Here is a 24,475-nt window from a genome sequence, read left to right on the forward strand (position 1 = left end):
CACATAAGCATCTAAAGGAATTCCATGTTGTGTGTTCCAGCATGAAACCTCAAGGAGTTTCGGAGGATCAGATCAAGCTTCGAGCTTTCCCCTTCTCACTGGAGGGCACAACTAAGGATTGGTTATATTACTTTCCTTCTAGATCCGTCAACTCATGGAATGGGATGAAGCAGATATTTTTGAGGAAGTATTTTCCTACTTCCCGTGCTGCCAATATAAGAAAAGAAATCTATGGCATCCGACAGTACAATGGAAAGAGCTTGTATGAGTACTGGGAATGATTTAAAAAACTGTGTGCAAGTTGTCCCCATCATCAAATAAGTGAGCAGCTGTTGATTCAGTATTTCTATGAGGGATTTCTACCAATGGACCGTAGTATGATAGATGCTGCCAGTGGAGGAGCTTTGGTTGACAAGACACCAGAAGAGGCAAGGAGGCTGATTGCTAACATGGCAATAAATTCTCAGCAGTTTGGAATGAGAATGGATTACACCCCTATGAAGGTTAATGAGGTAAGCACATCTAACCTTGAGAAACAAATTTCTGATTTAACTTATTTGGTGAGGCAGTTGGCTGTAGGGAATATGCAAACTGTTAAGGTATGTGGGATTTGTTCGGGTTCGAGTCATGCTACTGACATGTGTCCTGTGTTACAAGAGGATGAATCAATGCAACATGTTAATGCAGTAGGAAATTATAGACAGCCACAACGCAGGTATGATCCCTTTTCTAATACTTATAATCTAGAATGGTGAGGTCATCCCAATCTGAGTTATGGGAATCAACCGGTGCAAAATCAATACCATCAGCAAAGACCACAAGTGAATCAACCACCTCCACCTCCACCTCTGCCTCCCTCAAATCAAGGTATGTCACTTGATAAAATTGTTAAGGCTTTAGCTAACAATACATAACAGTTTCAATAGGAGACCAAAAATAGCATTGAAAACATAGAGTGGCAGATTGGTCAGTTAGCCTTATCTGTGAGTAAACTTGATGCTCAAGGTTCTGGAAAGCTTCCATCACAAACAATTATGAACCCTAGAGAAAATGCGAGTGCTATACTGTTGCGAAGTGGGAAAGAAGTTGATAACCAAACTCCACATAATTCAACAAAAAAGAAGAAGCAAGGAGAAAAAGAGTCTGAAGTTGAGGTAAATACTGAACCAAAACTGAATAAGGTTAATAATTCTGTTCTTCGTCCATTCCCCTGCAGGTTGGCCAAGGCGAAGAAAGAAGAACAAGAGAAAAAAATTTTGGAGACTTTCAGGAAGGTAGAGGTTAATATACCTTTACTTGATGCGATCAAATAAGTTCCCAAGTATGCCAAATTCCTTAAAGAATTATGCACTACAAAGCACAAGTTGAGAAATAATGAGAAGATCAGTGTGGGGGAAAATGTGTCAGCATTAATTCAGCAAAAATTTCCCCCTAAGTGTAAGGATCCAGGTTCATTTTCTACTCCCTGTAGAATAGGTGATTCTAAATTTGAATATGCAATGGCTGATTTAGGAGCATCTGTTAATGTTATGTCAAATTCAATTTTTCAAACTTTAAATTTGGTCCTTTGAAAGAAACCAATGTCATTATTTAGTTAGCTAATCATTCTAATGCTTACCCATTGGGAGTAGTTGAGGATGTGTTGGTGCAGGTTGGAGAATTGATTTTTCCTATAGATTTTTACATTCTGGACATGGAGGATAGTGTTCCCACATCAAATTTAGCTTTGATTTTGTTTGGAAGACTTTTCCTAAAAACTACCAAGACAAAAACTGATGTGGATGAGGGTACCTTAACTATGGAGTTTGATGGAGAGACTGTTAAATTTAATATCTTTGATGCAATAAAGTATCCTGCTGATAATCATTATGTTTTTTCTATTAATGTTGTTGATACATTTGTGTAGGATGTTTTTGAGTTAAGCATGGATGATGAGTTAGAAAGAAAATCAAATTTGCATGAATTAGAGAAAATTCGCCTTAAGGCTTATGAGAATTCTAGGATCTATAAAAAAAAAGACAAAGGCATTCCATGACAAACTAAGGAAGCAGTTTGTGATTGGGCAAAAAGTTTTATTGTATAATTTCATATTGAAGCTAATGCCTGGTAAGTTGCATTCTTGTTGGATTGGATCCTTTGTTGTTACTAATGTGGTTCTTTATGGTGTAGTTGAAATTCAAAGTTTAGGAACTAACAAAGTATTCAAGGTCAACGGTCATGAACTCAAGCCGTTTTATAAGGGGTTTCAGGAGAATTCAGTAGATTAAGGAATTTTGCCATGTCGAGCTAATAACGTTAAACAAAGGTACTACTTGGGAGGCAACCCATGGGTGGCTTGTTAGCCACAATGAGATTTGTTTTCTTTCCTCTGTCTTATTTTATTTTTTAGTATTTTTTTTCTTTTCTTTTTTATTTGGGATTTACATTGGGGACAATGTAAGTTTTAAGTGTGGGGAAGGAAAAATTAGTTGCTGCAATCTTTTTGAAAAAAAAATATAAAAAAAAAATAAAAATAAAATAAATAAATAAATAAATAAATAAATAAATAAATAAATAAAGATTTGTTCTTATAAGCTTGATTCATGATTCTATATTAACGCTGGGAGAGAAGTGCTTTGTCCTTGAAATAACTTTTCTATTTTAGATTGAATTTTTGAGATTTTAGGCAAGGTAATAGTAACTTTAATGATGGATTTTCCCTCTTCTCCATACCATAGAGCAATTTTTTTTTTTCTGCATAAATTATTTAGACTTGATTTAATAGTGAAATGATTAGTTATGTGTGCTTTAAACTAATGTCATGCATATTTCAGAACTTTGTCTAATCTATCAGGGCACTTTATAATATGTAGATGCATAAATTGGGGGAAATAAAAGGTTGAACTTGAAAATTGCTTCGCTATTTTAGTTAAGCAAACTAACCAGGGGTCTTCATGAACCCCATGTCGATTCTCAGGCCAAAAGCTAGCTAGGGTATGAGCAAGGTACTTTTCTGAAGGTGACGGTTGAAATAATAATAATAAAAAAAAGTAACTGTGACAACAGGAGAGAAGTACCAATTTCAAATTAAAAAAAAGGGCATTTCTATCTCCCCCAAGATTTTCAAAGAGTTACAATTATTGTGCCTTGATAAATTAGCCTAGTGTTTTGATGTGTATTGACTTAAAATTTTATGAAACTTTAATTGTGTGAGCTTAATTGATTTCAAGCCTTTTGTTTTGTGTTGGAGAATTGTTGATATAATGGTATAGTGTTGATGGAATTTGTTGTGATGGTTACTACCTTACTTGCAGCTTCTTTCAAACTTTTAATCATTTGTTAGAGAATGTTGTGATAGGGTGAAGTTAAGGAACTTCTAAGTGGAGTTGATTGAGAATTTAAGTCATGCTTGAGGACAAGCATGGAATAAGTGTGAGGGAATTTAATAAGTGCATAATTTATTAATTTTACTCCCATCATATTTAGTGTTTCTAGTGTGTTTTTATGCATAATTCAGTTGATTAAAGTATATTTATTATTTAGGCATATTTTTATATAGTTGTTGGAATAATTGTGTTAAATGGAGAAATTTTTAGCATTTGATATTTGCTATATTAGGTGTTTCTAAAGTTGTCGGTCTCAAAATTGAGTGCTGTTTAATCCATTGAAAAGCTAAGATAGAGCACTACAAATGATAAAGAGGGACCAAAGCCCAAATTAGTCTCCAAGGTTGACAAAATGAGCTATGGATCTATTGCAAAAACTCAGAATTGATGTGTCACGACCAGTTTTAGTCTTTATTTTGTATCTGGAGTTCTAGAGGTCCAAATGAAGCAAATCTAAGCCCAATTGAACCTTAAGAGTCACCTTTACAACTTCTATGAAGGGCTAGAAGAAAGATAAGGTCATTTTAATTGTGAAAAATGGCAATGAAGTCGTCACCATGGGCTAGATCGTCTATCTAAACCAGTCTCAGTTTTTGGGCCATAACTTGGGCTGTAGACCTCGGATTTGGGCGAATGAGTACCCATTAGAAAGCTAATAAATAGGGATACAACTTTCCTGAAGAGGGCAAAGATAGATTCAGAAAGGAAGTTACTGAAAATTGGCCTTGATTTCAAAGACGTGAATGTAAGCTGAAAATCTGTCTTTTGAATTTCAAAACTTTTCCTAGTTTGGTTCCTATCTTTGGGATTAGGTTTTTTATTATAAATATGTTTTTTGGAAGCAGTTAAAACGTATCCAATTTAGACCTTCATTCTCCATAGAAGACCTTCGTTCTCCATTTTCTTTTTAGATTTCTTCTTTATTTTTCTATAAGCCATGAACATGAGTGGCTAAGTTTTTAATTCAGTTCAAGAGATTCAAGTTCTTTTGCTTGATTTGTGAGATCAGGTTCTTAATTTAATTCATATCTTTTTGAAATATTTATTGTTTTTTGATTTCATTGTCTTTGATCTATTGAATGATTTGTTAAAAAGGCCTATTAGTTAATTGTTTGATGTGATCAATTGCTAGTTCATCATCATAATTCGTAATTGTTGTGTAAGATTGGACATGAGTAGCAATTAGGTTTTCTTGATTATGATCCTAATTTTCAATTATAACCTAAGGAAATAATAGGGTGAATTAAATGATTTATGCTTCATAAATTATTGTTTAGCTTAACTACTTCCTATTTTTAAAGTAGTTATTAATTTGATGAGAATTGCTTAATACCAATTTAGTTAATAATTAGAGTCAACAAGAGTGCTGGGCTCGAATTAATGAGTATAGGAAAATCAGGGGTTTACCTCGCTGTTTGGTAAATCTACGTTAAGTATTCAATAAGATATAATTGTATTTCTTTTGTCTATGATCGAATCAATGCATTGGAATGAGAATTACCTTGGACTGAAGTTTATTTAATTTGAGAGTTTCTTATTTAATTTTAGATCTTAATTTTGAATTGTTGATTTCGTCTTTGGATTGCAAATTACCCCCCTCCTCCACCAACCTTTGTTTCTTTTTTTCCATTACACAAGTGCACAAAAATCCAATAATTCTGTCTCTAGGGTTCGACCTGGATTTACCACTTACTGCGGAAAATATTTCATAATTGGTGATTTCAGTTAATTTAATTTATGGTGGATTCGACACCTATCACACCAGAGCTCAGAAATGCCATTAACCAAGTTAAATTACTTGCAAAATTTGGGACACCAAAACTGTCGAGAACCAAAACTGCCCAGATTTGGTAAACATAGGCTACTTGACCAGTTTTGGCAAATAGGCCATAACTTGTCCCATAGAACTCCAAATGCCCTGAAACTAGTGCCAAAATTTCAATAAGACATAGACCTACAAAATTGGTATTTTGACAAAAACCCAAAAATTAAGAGAAATAGGTCAATTAGCTTGATTAATTTGGTATATCAAATCTGGAAATTTGCATAAGTGACCAATAAATCTAGAATGCTCTTTTATTCATATCTCTCACTAGAGAACTTCAATTGAGATGAGCCATATAATTCTGGAAAGCTAAGAAACAAAACTAAAATGTTATTTTAGACACCTTCCTTGAATTATGAATGTAAGAAACTTAAATAATAGGTCAAATCTACTGACCTAATTGAGCATCATTTTAGTATGGGATATTTGAGTCCAGTCCAATAATGTGGCTATAATTAATTCTATAAGACTTGAAAAATTGCAATCAAAATTTTTGAGTGACCATAAGACATAGGACAATAAATCCTATAAAGAACACTAGGCCTAAATATTGCTAGACCTATTCAAATAAATTACTAAAATGTAATACCAAAACTGCCTAGATAAGGAACCAGAATTTGCAACAGAATCAGTTATGGTTATTTGATCATAACTTGAGTTATACAAATCCAAATAACATGATTCAAAAAGGAAATAAAGGCAAGACATAAAAGAACAACTTCCATGAAGGAAGTGGGGCTAAACAGTAGCCATAAATTGCTCAGTTTGATATGTAAATTCAAAACAATAAAACTGAACCTAAAGAAATATTCTTGAATTAAATTGTTTTTAGTAAGGACTTATCCCTAATAAGTCACTACATGCTAAATTACATAAAATAGATATGTGGGACCCACTTTCCCACTACAAGGTGATATGAAATCAGTTGATACATAAAATGTTAATTACCTAAATGGTTTGCTAAACACATAAGTCATATGAAAATACACTTGAAACCTATGTTTCCATCATATATGAAATAACAATACTATGAATATGTATAGTACATGACATGACATATGCCATTGTGCATAATTATATTTTTGACTTTAATAGCCTGCCCATTGGCCTTGTGCCTAACATGACAGATGTATACATGATAGAATATTCCTGTGTATTCAGTCTTTATAGATTGTTATAGGTTACTTGGGATTGATATGATTTTAAAAGACTGAGAATGCATTAATATGATTTTTACATGAATAATCATTGATCGACAAAATATGTCTGATATGATTTTTGATTTTATGCCTACCCACTGGCGTTGTGCCTGACATGACAATTGTATACAGAGTAGACATATGGAGGTCTAACTAGTATACTCTTGTGTATCCGGTATTTCAGTTTGTTATAGGTTACTTGGACACTAAAATCATTAATATGACTGATATGACTGTAAAGAAACTGATATGACTGTAAAGACACTAATATAATTGTAAAGATACTGAGTTTACTATAAAGACACTAATATGACTGCAAAGACATTGATATGAGTTTAAAAAGACAGAGATAGAAATAAATACACAAATAAGATACTAGTAATAAATTTATTCCCAAAGTGCAATTGAAATATAAAATTGACATAGAATTATGAAATTTCACATATTATTGTCATTTTAAATCATTTAGTTATTCTACCTTAAAATTATGCACCATTAAGCAATTTGCTTAGCGCGTTGGATTTTTCATAACGTAGGTACTGGAGGCCAGACACAGTAGCCGTCATAGCTGCAGCCACCACAGTAGTACTCTGATTACAGTTGTCTAGATCTGCTACAGTCTAGAGTCATTAGTGTTACCTCAACTCCTAATTAAAGGCCCATGCATGTTATGCACACTATTCCTTTCTATCTATTTATGCCTAGGAATGCCTAAACCTTTGCTCTGATACCACTAAATGTAACACCCCTCACCCGTCTACAGTATAGTCGAGCAAGGTATGCTACATTCGGTGCCAGAGCACCCTATCTTGTCTTGTCATGTACCATGTTAATTTAATTTTATTATCTTACGTGTAGAAATATATATATATTTTAATTCACATCTTATTTTTGTGGAGACCCGAATGGAGTCTCCTCTATTTTTATTAGCAAATGACGGGTTCCATTATTTACCTGTTAAAAATAATTTCATATCATATGTTGTACTATCCATCTCATTCTTTCCATATGCCATGTCATATCATTTTATTATTCATAAAATTTTCAAGAAAGTAAATTTCATTTCATTTATATAAAATTTACATACAATAATGTACAAATTATATACAATCCCAATAATTTAATTACATGTCTCAAAATAATTTACATCATTACTTATGTACAATGATCAAACTGTAAAATCTAAATATATATGAGCCCAACCAAAATAGACTGCTAAGGTGACAATCAATATTGTAGCATATCTGATCAAAATCCTGTCTAGGCTCTACTGCTGCTACTACTACTGGTCTCCTGTAACTACGCAATGGAAAAACCAATGCGCTAAGCATAACACTTAGCGGTGCATAAATAAAAGTGGAAATAAAATAACTAAATAATTGAAATATAGATTCCATGAATTTAAAGTCAATTACATGTTTATAGAACTTTGGAAGTAATTAAGTTAATTCAGGATCTTTTCTATTCATTTATTCTATGTTCAGTCTTATTACTCAGAACTGTGATCTCTTTGGGTACTTATTTAAATTTAAAACTTATTACTCTTATCAGTGCCCAAGTAACCTATAACCAACTATAAAGACTAGATACATAGGAGTATACTAGTTAAATATCCGTATGTCTAATATGTATACATCTATCATGTCAGGCACTAGGCCAGTGGGTAGGCATGGAGCCAGAAATAAAATCAGGCACAATAGCCAACGGGTAGGCATAAAGCCTGTAGAACAACCATATCAGACATATATTGTCTATCAATGATTATTCCTATGGGCAGCACTGCAATCTGTAGTCCTTAATTGGTATACCAATCGATCCATGCTATATAAATAAGTCTAGGTATACTTTGGGAAAAATAGGATTTTTAAGTACTTGTAGTTTCCTTATTTCATATTATGTAGTAATTGTATTTTATAGCATTTTCATATCACTTCTAATGGGAAACATAAGTCTCACATGCATATTCATGTTATTTTTATGTTTAACAAATTATTTTAGTTCATTCCATATCATGTGCCAAGTAATTTTATGAACCTTTCTCAAGGTTAAGATTTGGTGTCTTAAATTCATCTAGCAAATTGATTAAGATGTGGTCACTATTTGACCACACTTCCTTCATGGAAGTTGTTCCTCTATTTCTTGACCTTGTTTTACTTTTGAATCATGTTATTTGGAGTTTTAGAACTCAAGTTATGGTCAAATAACCAAAACTGGTTTAGCGTTTCTTTTTGGTTCCAGTACCAGGTAGATTCTGGAATCAACTATTATCCAATTATTTAACCATGTTATAGTCATTTTAAGGCCTAACATTCTTCATAGGAGTTGTTACTCTATGTCTTAGGATTACTCAGATTTGGGAATTACAATTTTTCAAGTTTTATAAAATAAGTTATAGCTAATTCACTGGCCTAGACTCATATACCCTATGCCTCCAGGATTCCAAGTTTAGGTCAGTGGATTTGACTCCCATTTTAGGGTCCTTACACTCTCATTTTGAGGAAAGTTCCTGAACCAAAGTTGAAGCCCTGTTTCTTAGGTTTCCAAAATAGTTTATTTCATCCCAAATGAAAATTTCTAGTGGAAGATATGATTCTAAAACTATTCTGGGGTCAAGTGGTGGTTTAGTAAAATTTCAGGATTTTGCATGTTGATTTGTCCTAGCAAATTGACTAGATTCCATTTGGTTCTGGGCTTTGGTCGAAACAGCAAAATTATAGTTCTATGTCTTATAAAACTTTTGGCTTTGGTTTCACTGCATTTTCAGTTTTGTGGACCAAGTGATGGTATTTTTGCCAAAACTGGTCGGATAGGCCTAAGTCCAAAATTTTAGGGTAATTTTGGTTCTAGACAGATTTGTTGACTTAAATTGTGCTAGCAATTTGGTTGGGTTAGAACCAGAATTGGGCTCTATGTTTTTCAAGAAAAATGTGCTCCTATGTCTAACCTTTCCAATGGTTCAAGAATCAGGTCATTCTGACCTTTCTAGTTTAAGTTATGGCCATTTGAACATTTACTATTCATCTATTCTTTTTCCAGGTCTAGATTAGGGCTACCCGGATTCAAGCAATTTTTAGGTCATGTTAAGGTCAGTTTTTGGGCATAGTCTCCTCATGAAAAATGTAGCAAATCATCCTAGGTTTCATATCCAAGTGGCCTCACATCAATTGGAGCAACACAACTCTATTTATAGCCTAAAAACCATACTGGACTCAAGGTCCAAAAATCCTGCATGGAAAATTTGCACTCCCAATATCAATTCCTCCCAACTCCCAAACTTTAATTGACATTCATGGCACTTCTAATAGTCAACAATGGTCTCAACAAAGTTAATTAAGCATCAATTCACAAAACCCTAATTTTTTTGGGTCAAAACCCTAACTAAAATTCTTAAAACTTCAAATTGATAAGGATTGTTAGCACTAACCTTGTCTTCAAGCTCTCCTTAGCCTAAATCAACCTTCACTTCAATCAAAACTCCACTTTCCCTTATAGAACCACTTTTTGGCAGAATTCTTGCTTTGATGTGTTTTCTTCACTTCAAGGATGGATATGAAGGTTTCTTAAAAGTTTTCAACAAAATTTATGAAGGTAGGTAAGTAGAGCTTGGATGATGGTGTATCAATGGTGGAAGGAAGGAATTTTCAGAGAAAGTGAGGAGAGAGCATATGGACGGGAACAAGGAAGAGGATGGCAAAAAACTTAATCAATTATTGATATATATTAATTTAATATTTAATAGCATATTTGTAAATAAGTAGAAATGGAAATTTTATAATTATTTTGAAGTTTATAATAATTACAATTTGACGTTTCAATAATTATATTTAATTTTCATAATCTTAATTAATTAAATTAATATATCTTCATTAAATTAATTTCTCTCATTTTTTATCAATATTGGACCTTCAAATTTAATTGACCAAGTTTGGCTCTTACCAGGTTTATGTCTGTCTTTTTCATAATACTTGATAATGCCTTATCTTTCTTTGCTTTGTGCTTATTTTCTTTTATTTATTTGCCTTATTACTTCATAGAAATTCCCTTAATTAAGTCTTCATTAAGGGTCTCATAGGGTTCGGCTTGAATTTAGAGTTACACCGAGCTCATTATCATTTCCCAGTGAGGTTACCCATCGCCGAAATCCTAGCTCGTTTAACCTATTGGAATTTCATTTCTTTTATTTTTTTTTCTTATTTTCTTAGTCTTTATTCAGTTAATTTATGTTTCCTCACTCTAGTTTGAATGTAGTTCCAGACATCCTGGCTATCCGAACAGACGTTAGTCATCGGAATAGTAAAATATATGGACTACCTAAAGTGAGGGCAAAACAAAGGGTACACTAGGTGTATGAAAAAAAAGGAAGAAGAAAATGAAAAGAGGATGCAAAGTCAAAAGAAGTTCAAGTATGTAATTAAAACATCAAAGAATTGGCCTTCTAACCCATCAAAAGTAATGAGTTTGAGGGTAAGCACTAAGGGGACAAAAACACCAAATAAAGTTAAGTAAACAATCAAAGAAGTCCCAATTTGAGCATCAAGCAAGCATACATGGCATTAAAACCAAGTCATCAAGAAGAATGCTCCTCTTTTCCATGCAAAAAAAAAAAAAAAAGCAACAAGCCTAGTATATTTGGAGCTTTTACATGATAACAATCCTTATACTTGCATTCCCTAAAACCTTTTCATTAGTAGCCAAGTCATTACTCTCTTGCCCCATTACAACCCTATTAAAGACTTTTTGATCTTTTGAAAGGTGTATGCTACATTAGTGGAGATAAGAAATAGAGGTATGGCTATGTGGTTGGAAATATATTACCTCACTTCATCACAATCATCCATAATAAAAGCAATTTGGGTGAATAAGTGTCTCTCAAATCTATCCTAGTAAAACAGATTATTTGTGACTTATTAATGGCCTTGTAGTTAGAATGATTGATTGAAACTCTACAAGAGGAGTGGATTTCTAACTGCAAACATTGATGTCTCTATTCTTTGAAGGTATGAAAATTGGTATGCAATTGTAGAGAGTTCAATTATATGCAAGTTAAGTTTTTTGTTGTGTTTCTAAGAAAAATCAGGTACCCTAATGAGTTCTCAAAGTTTTATTTTGCCTGAGGATAAGAAAAAGTTCGAGTTTGGGGGTATTTGATGAAGGCTAGGAAGTATGGAATTTAGGGCATTAGAACCTTGAATTTCAAAAATTATTCTAGGGTTACATTTATCATGCTTGATAAGTTATGTGCCTAATCAATTTTCAATGCCCAAATGCATACCAAAACACATTTTAGCATGCATTAAACTTTCATATGCCATCAAGAATTAAACCTTAGGAATTTAATTTATTAAACCCTAGGTAAAAGAGGGATTTTGGGTAATAACCTCCAAGGTGCACAATTAGTGGATCCCTTTTCCTTGGGATGTCTTTAGGACTCTAATTGTAGTCCCTTTAGCTTGTCCACCACAAGGACACCAAGTAGCAACAATGGCAGCCCCAACCTTTGCTTCTCAAGCCTTGCTAACCACTTGTAATTGGGGTTTTATGCTTTGGTGACGGTTAATGGGTATTTAGGACACTAGAAACATTTTCTAGCAATTTTAACTCAAAGAAAACAAGTGCTTTCTCCTTAAATCAAGTGAGAAAATAAAGAGAAGAGAGGGACACCCAAAGTTGCCATCCAAATGAGATGAAGAAGAAGAATTATTGAATTTCTCTTTCTTCCTTTTCCCTTTATAGTAAAGCCAAACCTCACTTACTCCTTGCCACATGTTACCACAAGATCCCATCTTGGCTTTGGTTGACTTAATCTCATGGAGCCAAGTGTTAAGCTTCATTTAAATAAAAAAAAGTTGTAACACCCTCATTTTCGTAGTCCGTACGTCCTACTATTCCGATGACAAATGTCTACCCTGAAAAGTCGGAATGTCTGGAACTACACTCTAGTGATAGTAAACAAGCATAAAATAATGAGATATGTGATGAAAAAAATTAAGAAAAAATAAAAGATAAAATGTGACTATGTTAAACGAGCCAAACCCGTAGCAATGGGTGACCGCACCGGAAAGTTACGGCGAGGACCGTTGACTAGCCTTGGACCGTGGGGAACTCGGAGAAATATTTTCGGGACCTAATTAAAGGTCTACTGAGGTGTAATTGACATTAGAAATTTCAAAGAAAAATTAGTAAGTCAGTACAAATAAAAACGAAAATGTAAGAAAATCGGTGGTACAAAAAGTAAATCGGTGGCACCGAAAAAGTCTGGATTTGACCCGAAGAGGGGCATTTTGGTCATTTGACACCTAGAGTTGACCTAAATGTCCATGAAAAATGTGTGGTATTATATTTTGAAAATTTAATGAAAAATGAAATTCAAGATAACATGTAATTAAAAGAATTATGAGGGCATTATGGCAATTATGATAACTTTGAATTATTATAATGTCAATCATAATTAGTGGGACTTAGTGGAGGATTAGTGGACCATATAAATACCCATAAGTGGACAGCAATGACCACTTCAATATTCATTTCTTCATTTTGCACAACCATGGCCGAAACATATTCTTTCAAAATCTCCATGGAAGGTTTCAATCAAAGCTCTCAATCCTCACCATTTTTCCACATAAAACCACAAGGTGCCTTCACAAGAACTTGTCCTTACCTCATGGGTAGCATGTAAGAAGCAAAAAGAAGAAGTTTTGGTAAGGTTTAGCAGGCACCAAATAAAGGTTAGTGCTTAATCTTTCCAGTTTCCTTCACTAATCCTTGTGTTGAGCTTTGGGTAAGTTGAATTGCTAAGAAAAATTGAGGAAATGATGGAGTATTGGTGAACCTTAGTTTTGGTAGCCATGGAATTTCATATTATATAGCTTGCTTGTGCATGTAGATGGTAGTTTGAGATGTTGAATTAAATGTTTAATTGTATTAATGTAGAATTCCATGTGTGAAGTTGAATGGTAAGCTTGAAAAGTGAAAATAGAAGTTGATGTGTATGTATAATTTTTGGGCAGCCTCAAAATGGAAATTTGTAATGTTCAAATTCATGAAATGTTGTTGAAATATTGTACAAGAATTTGGCAGCATATATGTGTGTGGAATAGTAGTGATAGGTATGTAATTTGATGATGGAAGTTTGTGTGATGATTAGAAGTATTTATGTGCATACATTATTGGGATTGAACTTTGTGAATGGTGACTGCATTTGGTGTATTTGAAGTGGTTATATTCTGTCAAAGTTGACCTATAATGTAGAGAATAGAATGGTTTTGGTTAGTGCCCAATGCAGAATATTGTGGGGAAATGAAGATGTAATTAGTAAACTTGTGTTTGGTTTGGTGTTTGAAAAGGATGTGGAGGGCAGTGTGCAAATGGACCTATAACCCTAAGTGTGTGCCTCCAATTGGTATGGGGCCAATTGGAGGTGAAACTAGGCACAAAATGTGCCAACTTTAATGAAGGAAGCTCACCTAAATTTTGCCTAGAAGGTGACTTGAAAAATGACCAAATCCGGATTAGCGACTTGAAAGCCTGAAAATTGACCATTTGGGCAATAGTTAGTTTTTTTACCATAACTTACTCAAAACAGGTCCAATTGACCTTAAATTTTTACCATGAATAGTTTAGACATAGATATACAATTCTTATGAAGACACCAAAGCCAGAAATGGCTAGAACCAAGCCAATTAGCTTGTACAAGTTCAGGTACCAAAACTGGCCAAACTAAAAGTGACCTAAAAATGACCTAAGCCTACCATTTTAGTGCATTCTGTCCAGCATTGGTAAATTGACCATATCTTGGTCTACACAACACAGAATGACCTGAAATTTTGCCCTGCGTGCAATAAGACATATACCTACAAGTTTGTAGTTTGGACCGAAACCCGAAAACCTAGGGAACTAGGTCATCCAGCTAGGTCAATATAGTATATGGAAATCCAGTAAATTGCAATAAAATGCAATACACTTAAAAATGAATTTGGCAACATATACCAACAATAAAGGGCTATAAAATGTGGCATATTGGTAACTTTGGAATTGACTCACTTAGAGTGCATTAAAGGTCAAGATTATAAGTTAACTAATGAAATGAATTGAAGGGAATAGTACCAAGAAAATTTAGATATTAGATTTTATGGTTGGAAACAAATTCATTGAGTACTGAAACACTTTAAATTGTGTATTTCAGTTAATAAGGATATTGAGAAGCATAAAGAACATTGAGTCAAGGCCTAGGAGCGACTCAAATCAGGTTTGTGTACAACTAGTTTTTAACTGATTTTGTTCTGAATATTTCATATGATTAAATGACATATTTTTTCTTATGTATTATATTTAATAAGCATTGGATTTAATTCAATGATTATTGAAATTGTTATAGCATATATCAATTTAGCTTTGTGAAATGGTATTTCCACAAGAATTAAGCATTGTTATGAATTGAATAAATTATGTTTTGGAAAATTGTGATAGAACATGTTTTGAATTGTGATGGGCAATTTGCATGGAAAATGCAAATTTATGATTTGAATTGTGATGAGCATAAAAATTATTGGATATTGGAATTGACTTTGAATCGAATTGTATTGTGATTTATGCTCACTAAAAGGATTATGATAGTATTTTATATCTCACTATAGATGCTTGACTAGGTTATTACCCGTCTCTCTCATTTCTTGAGAAGACAATGGAGTTAGTTGTGTTTTGATTACCATGGTACGTGCACAGGCTTAGATTCTCCTCTCATTAGAGGTTAGATCTAAGTTCTTATTTATTATGGCCCTTTCGGAAGTTTCATTATTGTGGTGTATACTATGCACGATGATTCGACCTCCCCGACCATAGGGAGTTAGATTCCGATTCAACCTCCCCGACCATAGGGAATTAGAATCACCCCGAAGATGGCCCTTTCGGATTAGTCTAGCATAGTTAGTGAGATGAAGAATGGCTTTTGAGATAAAGAATGGCTTTTGAGATAAAGAATGGTTTTTGAGATAAAGAATGGTTTTTGAATAATAAAGAATTGTGATTTCAATTATGATTTATGTATAATTGATTTTGTTAGAATTACCTTAAATGTTTGGTTGTGATTTGATAAATTAAATTTCTTGATCAAAGTCATTTCATACAAATGATTTATGTTATTGGCAATAAATAATTTGATTTTTGGAAATTAATGAGTATCCTGATTTCTAAATTATTTACTGTAATTTTGCTAAGGTATATTGAACTATGTTTTAAGTTATAGTTGTGCACCACTGAGTTCACCACTCAGCGATAGCTTTGTATGTTGTCATAGGTGAAAAGAGCATAGAGTAATTGAGTAAGCTTCTTTGAAGAGACATTCAGATCAGCTCCAGGTATACCCATATACACAGGTTTTGATGTATGTATGTAATAATATGTATGTAAATTATTTGAGCAATTGTATAAAAACTTTTGTAAAATATTTTGGTATGTAATTAAATGTAAATTATTGTAAATGTAAATTTGAGATTTAATTTACCTGAATAGCTTTGTAATATTAATTTTTGAGTCTTGTAATTAATGAAATATTCTTTATGATGAGATTCGTTCGAAAATGAACTGATTTGATTATTGAGATTTGAATTGTGAGTTGAAATGAAGTTATTGGAGTTGTATTTGAGAAAACATATTGGGACTGTTTTCCTTTTCAGGTTTAAAAATCTATTTTCTCAAAACACAGCCAGCACCTTGCCGAAATTTTGAAAAAAATTTTATAACACTAGATTTTAATTGATGATTTAAATTTCACGAAAATTGTTTTAAAATCCCCTGTGGTATATCTAATGGGTTATCGGTAGGCGAAGTGCGGTAATTCATTAGGTGTACTACGGGATCATATTATAACTTACGGGGGAGTAGGGTGTGACATGTTTTGTGGCATCAGAGCCAGGTTTTAAAGTAAATTTCAAACTGTGAATTTGAAATCTTTTTGTCGGTAACTACAACTGCTCAAATATTTGATACATATAGTACATTTACATCATAAATATGAACTAATGGAGAGGAATCTCCTTGTCTTGGTTGTACAGAAATAGAAAATCCTGTGAAAAGATATGGAAAAGAAGAATGAGACAATAGAGCTGTCTGTGATGGCAGAAGTACAAGTTGAGGCCCCAGCTCCACAAAGTGTCAAAGGCCCGATTGTACCAATTTTACCGGTATAAATTACTGCACAAATGGCCTAGCAAATGGCCACTTTCTTTCAACAAATGGCTGATACTCTGTCAGTTTAAGCTCAAGCACAAACCCAACCCCTACAAGGGCAGTGTGAAATAGAGAAGAGGGAGAAACCTATGGGTCAGAGCTCGAACAGTAATTTGGGGAAGAGAAAAGAATTTGAGGAACCCCAACCTCAGGGAAATGATAGAGGCGGATCATCAGGGAAGAGAACACCAAGATCTAGTCATCAAACAACCAAAAGTTCCTATTCTGCCCATTTCTGCCATGTTTGTGGTAAGCTACATAGAGGTATTTGTCGTAAGGCCTCTAGAGCCTGTTACAATTGTGGAAAGCTTGGACACTTTGCTAGAAATTGTACTAGCACACCTCGATCTGCTCTCCAAAGTTCACAGACAGTCGGTAGAGGTCGAGATAGAAATAGACTTGGTACTCCTCACAACCATAACACAGTGAATCAACCCGAACATAGTAGCGCATCGGTTAGAGCATCCACTATGCGCCAAGAGAAAAGAACAGAAACTTTGGATGTCGCTGCTGGTAAGTTCTTAATTTTTGAAAGAAACAATTAATTATTTTTGTTTGATTCCAGCACTACTTAGTTGTATGTTAGTGTTATAACTATATGTTCTATTGTTATTCCTTTACAGGGGAATAAATTTAGTGATTAGTCCTTTAAGTTAAGGATTGTGATAATAAGTGAAATTAATTTTGGAAGAGTTTACCGGCGAAAGGTATTTTCTAACACACCATAAATTATAAAGTTAAATGGAAAGCCTACTTAATGTAAGGCAAGGAGACCTAAAAGTAAGTTACAGTAATAGAATTGCTCTAGATGAGGGCAAAGATGTTACTGTTAGTAATTGTCAAGGGATATTGTAATCAGAATCGGTTTAGGATATTAATGGATTTGAGAAAGATAAGATGTTAGAAAACCTAGTCCATGAGGTTATAATGTAGTGACTATGTAATATTCTCGATGTTTGTATTGTAAGCTGTAGATTACAGTACTGACACGAGATTATTGTGTAGAGCTACGTGCTTCCTCGTTGTACAATAAAATAAGAATATTTATAAGTAATCTATAAATTAATACAGTTACGCCCGAATAGAGTATTATTACGAGAAATAAATGTAAAAATTTTTGTTAGAAATTTAAAACTTCAGAACTAGCCTGTCAAAAGACTACACACTTAAGGTAGCTAGAGTCAGTAACTCAGTTACAATAATGTGAACTACCTGTACCACAGTAATTGCTATAAGTTTAGAGATATCAGTACGACTTATCATCCTCAGACGAATTGACGATCGAAACGAGTAATTCAGGTAAATTTTGAAACTCATTGAGTTCCTGTAAACAATGAAATGAAATGATAAAAATAACTTGTAATATGTGATAAGCCCTCGAGAATATACTGAGAACTTGTGTCATTGAATTTGAGGGGAGATGGGACAGATGCCTCCCACTAACAGAATTTGTATAAAATAATAACTGTCAAGTTAGCATACAAATGGTACCCTATGAAACACTGTAAGGGAAAAAGTGCAGAACACCAGTACGTTGAACTGAGTTGGGAAAAGATATCTAGACATTGATATAGAGTCTTATAATTATTTTGATATTTTTGTCAGAAAAGAATGATTTAGGTATTTGAAAATATATTTAGAAGTTATAGTGTTATTCTCGCTGGAAGCAAGAATAGATGCCTTTCATTGATGCAGTTTGTGTGTAGTGATAGTTATTAAATAAGTATGATGATATCAAGATATAAGCTTTGTATGAGACAAAGGGTAATTTAATAGAATTGGAATTGGTAAAAGAGACTAAAGGACTGGTAAAGAATCCTAGTATGGGAGATCAAGAAACTAATGAATAAAAGAAGTTCATGAGTAGAAATATTAAAGGCAGAGGAAAACAATGATGGAAAAGTGAATAAAAATTATGAGATAACGATAAGCTCAGTTGTTTAAATCCAATGAATTTCGCGGACGAAATTCCTTTTTAAAAGAGAAGAGTTGTAACAGCCTCATTTTCGTAGTCCGTACATCCTACTGTTCCAACGGCAAATGTCTGCCCCAAAAAGTCAGAATGTCTAGAACTACAGTGATAGTAAACAAGCATAAAATAATGAGATATGTGATGAGAAAAATTAAGGAAAAATAAAAGAGATAAAATGTGACTAAGTTAAATGAGCCAAACCCGTAGCGATGGGTGACCGCACCGGGAAGTTACGGCAAGGACCGTTAACTAGCCTTGGACCGCGGGAAACTCGGAGAAATATTTTTGGGACCTAATTAAAGGTCTACTGAGGTGTAATTGACATTGGAAATGTCAAAGAAAAATTAGTAAGTCAGTACAAATAAAAACAAAAATGTAAGAAAATCGGTGGTACAAAGAGTAAATCGATGGTACCCAAAAAGTCTGGATTTGACTCGAAAAGGGGCATTTTGGTCATTTGACACCTAGAGTTGACTTTTGACCTAAATGTCCATGAAAAATATGTGGTATTATATTTTGAAAATTTAATAACAAATGAAATTCAAGATAACATGTAATTAAAAGAATTATGAGGGCATTATGGCAATTATGATAACTTTGAATTATTATAATGTTCATCATAATTAGTGGGACTTAGTGGAGGATTAGTGGACCATATGAATACCCATAAGTGGATAGCAATGACCACTTCAATATTCATTTCTTCATTTTGCACAACCATGGCCGAAACATATTCTTTCAAAATCTCCATGGAAGGTTTCAATCAAAGCTCTCAATCCTCACCATTTTTCCACATAAACCACGAGGTGCCTTCACAAGAACTTGTCCTTACCTCATGGGCAGCATGTAGGAAGCAAAAAGAAGAAGTTTTGGTAAGGTTTAGCAAGCACCAAATAAAGGTTAGTGCTTAATCTTTCCATTTTTCTTCACTAATCCTTGTGTTAAGCTTTGGGTCAGTTTAATTGCTAAGAAAAATTGAGGAAATGATTGAGTATTGGTGAACCTTAGTTTTGGTAGCCATGTAACTTCATATTGTATAGCTTGCTTGTGCATGTAGATGGTAGTTTGAGATGTTGAATTAAATGTTTAATTGTATTGATGTTGAATTCCATGTGTGAAGTTGAATGGTAAGCTTGAAAAGTGAAAATGGAAGTTGATGTGTATGTATAATTTTTAGGTAGCCTCAAAATGGAAATTTGTAATGTTCAAATTCATGAAATGTTGTTGAAATATTGTACAAAAATTTGGCAGCATATATGTGTGTGGAATAGTAGTGATAGGTATGTAATTTGATGATGGAAGTTTGTGTAATGATTAGAAGTATTTATGTGCATACATTGTTGGGATTGAACTTTGTGAATGGTGACTGCATTTGGTGTATTTGAAGTGGTTATATTCTGTCAAAGTTGACCTATAATGTAGAGAATGGAATGGTTTTGGTTAGTGCCAAATGTAGAATATGGTGGGGAAATGAAGATGTAATTAGTAAACTTGTGTTTGGTTTGGTGTTTGAAAAGGATGTAGAGGGCAGTATGCAAATGGACCTATAACCTTAAGTGTGTGCCTCCAATTGGTATGAGGCCAATTGGAGGTGAAACTAGGCACAAAATGTGCCAACTTTCATGAAGGAAGCTTACCTAAATTTTGCCTAGAAGGTGACTAGAAAAATGACCAAATCCGGATTAGTGACTTGAAAGCTTGAAAATGGACCATTTGGGCAGCAATTAGTGTTTTGACCATTACTTACTCAAAACAGGTCCAATTGACCTGAAAATTTTACCATGAATAATTTAGACATAGATCTACAATTCTTATGAAGACACCGAAGCCCAGAAATGGCCAGAACCAAGCCAATTAGCTTGCACAATTTCAGGTACCAAAACTGGCTGAACCAAAAGTGACCTAAAAATGACCTAAGCCTACCATTTTAGTGCATTCTGTCCAGCATTGGTAAATTGACCATATCTTGTTCTACACAACTCAAAAAACTTGAAATTTTTGCCTCGCGTGCAATAAGACATAGACCAGCAATTTTGTTGCAACACCCCTATGTTCGGTAGTGCGTTCTACTGTTCCGGTGACCAGTGCCTGTCCGGAGAGCTAGAATGCCTAGAACTATATTTAAATATTAGTGAGGAGACATAGAATAATGAAATACAAGAAAAGGAAAGACAAGAAAAATAAAGGACAAATAATAGCAATAAAGTGTAACCAAGTTAAACTAGCCAAGAACCCTAGAGATGGGTGACCGCACCAGAAAGTTGCGGCGCGGACCGTTGACTAGCCCTGGACCGCGGGGAAACCTAGAAAATATTTTTAGGACTTAAATAAAGACCTATTGAAGTATAAATATCATTAGAAATATCAAAGAAAAATTAATTGATTAGTACAAAGAAAAGTAACAAATTGAAAAACGGACAAAACTCAGTATTACCGAAAAATCGGGAATGCAACCTGAACAGGGGCATTTTGGTCATTTGACACCCCAAGTTGTCTTTTGACTCAAATGTCCATTAAAAATACATGATATTACACTTGAAAAATGTCATGAAAAATTAAATTGGTGGTACATAAATTAAATGGCAAAAATGGGGAGTTAAATGTGAGAAAATGAAACTTTGAATAAACAAACAATTAAACAACACTTAGTGCTCCACTCACCCACCAAAGTGGACCACTTATTCATCAATTTGGACAGCAGATTCATCTTCATCTTCAACCTCTCAAACTCAGCCGAAACCAAGAAGAACAAACCTCCATTGCTGCATGGCTTGAAAGCTCCATGCAAGTGTGATCCAAGCTCCTTTCTTGGCCCTTCCCTTCACTAAAAGATGTTCATACACCTTGGGCAGTAGATAGGCAGCAAGAAGATCAAGTTTAGGTGAAGTTTTGAAGAGTTTCAAAAGTGGTAAGTATGTATGTTTGATTATTGCTTCATCAAAGTTTGTAAGGATGTTATGGGTACTTGAATTATGGAGAGATTTTTGGAGATTGATGTATCAAGGGAAATGTTTACTTTTGGTAGCCATGGAAACTCCTTAAGGACTGTTTATTACTGCTTGTAAATGGTAGATTAAAGGGTTGATTATGTGTTTATATGTGTAGGAATAAATTGGGTGATTTATACTAAGTATATTGTGAATGTACACTTAAATTTGGAAGCTTGGAAATTAATGGAGAGAGGTGTATGAATCGGCAGCTTGAATGGTGAACCATAAAAATTTTATTTCATGTTTGGTTTATGGAATATTAATGTTGAATTGTGGTACTTGTTATGGCAGCTTGTGTATATGAATGAAGGTGTGAGGTTGGACATATAAATGAGCTAGGTTAGGTGATTGAATTGTTTGTAATTTGAGCTTGAAAAATTATGTACTATATGGTGCATATTGAGTGTGATTATAAGCTGCCAAAATGACCAACAATGTGTTGTGAAATGTGTTTTTGTTATGGTACAAAATAAAAATGGCATGAATGTTCCACTTGGTAAGTGTTAAAAGTATATTTGGTATGTAATGAAGGGTGTTGCTATAGGGCAGTGTGCATTTTGGCTTAGAACCTTAATTGTGTGGCTCAAATTGGTATGATACAGATTGGAGGTGAAATTAGGCACAAAATGTGCCAACTTTCATGAAGGAAGCTTACCAAAATTCTTCTTGTAAGGTAACTTAAAAAATGACCAAATCCAGATTAGTGCAATTAAGGCCTGAAAATTGACCATTTGGGCAGCAGTTAGTTTTTAGGCCATAACTCACTCAAAACAGGTCCAATTAACCTGAAATGTTTACCATGAATAGTTAAGACATATATCTACAAGTCTTATGAAGACACCAAAGCCCAGAAATGACCATAAGCAAGTCAAACAGCTTCCACAAGTTTGGGTCTAAAAACTGACCGAAACAAAATTAACCTAAAATGACTTAAAGTGACCAATTTTGGTACATTTTGACCAGCAATATTAAAATGACCATAACTTGGTCTACATAACTCAGAATGACCTGAAATTTTTCCTCACATGCAATAAGACATAGATCTACAAGTTTGTAGTTTTGACCGAAACCCGAAAACTGAGGGAACTAGGTCATTCGGCTAGGTCAAACTAGTATCCCGAAATCCAGTAAATTGCAAAAAAGCGCAATATAAATGGAAATGAATTGGGTAACATGTACCAACCCTAAAAGGCTACAAATGTGACATATTAGTAACATTAAAACTTAATTTACCTAGAATGGATTGAGGGTCGACATATTAGGTTGACTAAGTAAATAATAGAATTCAGTGAATTAATTACCAAGCATTATCATTAGAGACAATTTAAATGAGTACTAAAACACTTCAAATTGTGTTTCTCAGCTAGCAAAGACTCAGGGAAAGGGAATGAAATACTGAGTCAAGGCCAAGAGACAGTTATCAGAGGTTTGTGCACAATAGTTATTTCTTTTAAAATTTTCAATTGAAATAAATTATGACTATTTGTATGTTATTGTTTTAAATTGTGTTTGTGCACAATAGTTATTTCTTTTGAAATTTTCAATTGAAATAAATTATGATTATTTGTATGTTATTGTTTTAAATTGTGTTTGTGCACAATAATTTTGATTTCTTATTTTCTACTTAAAAATTTATTTGAACATTATAGTTATGAATAATTTTTTATTGTTTTGGCTTTGAGAATCTTATTTAGAAATTATTGTGTTGCCTACTTTGCAAATGGGAATTTTGAGATAAATATAATTTGTGGTTTGTATGAAATATTTAAATATTGTGATTTGGAATTGTTTTGATTTACAATTGGCATGACACTGTTACTATGTTCCTCCTCCATTTATGGGGTGAGTGTGATTATATTCCTCCCTCTTTGACTTATCAGTCTGGGGTGAGTGTGATAATTTTCCTCCCTCTCTGGTTTACCAGTTGAGGTTGTAGATCGGATGAGTACTCATTAGCTAGCTAGCCACCCCCCTCATTGATTTCGATTAGTGGGGTTGTAGATTGCTTTGTCGTGGTGTATAACACGACATTGATAAGAAATTTTGTATCATGGCTTAAGTTGTGTATGAATTGGCAATACTGTGTTTATTAAATTATTTGACCCAAAATTTTTTTATAATGAGCTTTGATAATTTGTGAAATGTAATTGTGCAGCATTTATATTGTGTTATTGATTTGCAAAACGGTATTATTTAGTTATTTGATCAAATTGTGTTATTGATTGGCAAAACTGTATTCTTCAGTTATTTGATCGAATTAAGTTATTGATTTGCAAAACGGTATTATTCAGTTATTTAATCAAATTGTGTTATTGATTGGAAAAACTGTATTATTCAATTATTTGATCAAATGGTATTATTGATTGGCAAAACTGTATTATTCAGTTATTTGATCAAATTTGTGTTATATGAACTTTGTAAATTGTGAAATGGAATTGTGAACTATTTGATTTGTGAATTGTCAATAAAAGATTTATGTATCGCATTTCAAATTATTATTGTGCACCACTGAGTAAATTTTACTTAGCGATAGCTTTTCATTGCTGTCGCAGGTAGACAGACTGACAAGGTAGCAGACTAGGCTACTAGTGCTTCAGTGAGAGATCATCGGGTATATTGAGTATACCATATTTTGCATTTTGTATTATAATGTATGATCACTGTATGTATATAGTGTTCTTGGTTTTGAGCAGTTGTAAATTAAAATTGTACGTTGAAGTTGTAAAATAAATTGTAAATTATTTTGGGCTTGTAAAATTTGTACTATATTTCTTTTATCTCACCCTTTGGAAATATTGAAAAATTATTATGGTTTTGAGTTGAGAAACATATTGTGTTGATTAAATTTTGGACTTTGAGATTGAGAAATATATTTGAAGTGCTTTTTACAAGTTTTTAAA

The 24,475-nt window shown here is 33.5% G+C and overlaps 1 non-coding gene across 1 annotated transcript; it reads right to left on the reverse strand.

Annotated features, from left to right (window-relative positions):
- Positions 1-212: 212 nt before the first annotated feature.
- Positions 213-319, reverse strand: LOC131170896 (small nucleolar RNA R71). Its single transcript, XR_009141661.1, has one exon. It is a non-coding gene; the product is annotated as a small nucleolar RNA R71 (small nucleolar RNA).
- Between the last annotated feature and the right edge of the window lie 24,156 nt (positions 320-24,475).

The sequence above is a fragment of the Hevea brasiliensis genome, chromosome 11, assembly GCF_030052815.1.
Source record: "Hevea brasiliensis isolate MT/VB/25A 57/8 chromosome 11, ASM3005281v1, whole genome shotgun sequence".
NCBI classification, from domain to species: domain Eukaryota; kingdom Viridiplantae; phylum Streptophyta; class Magnoliopsida; order Malpighiales; family Euphorbiaceae; genus Hevea; species Hevea brasiliensis.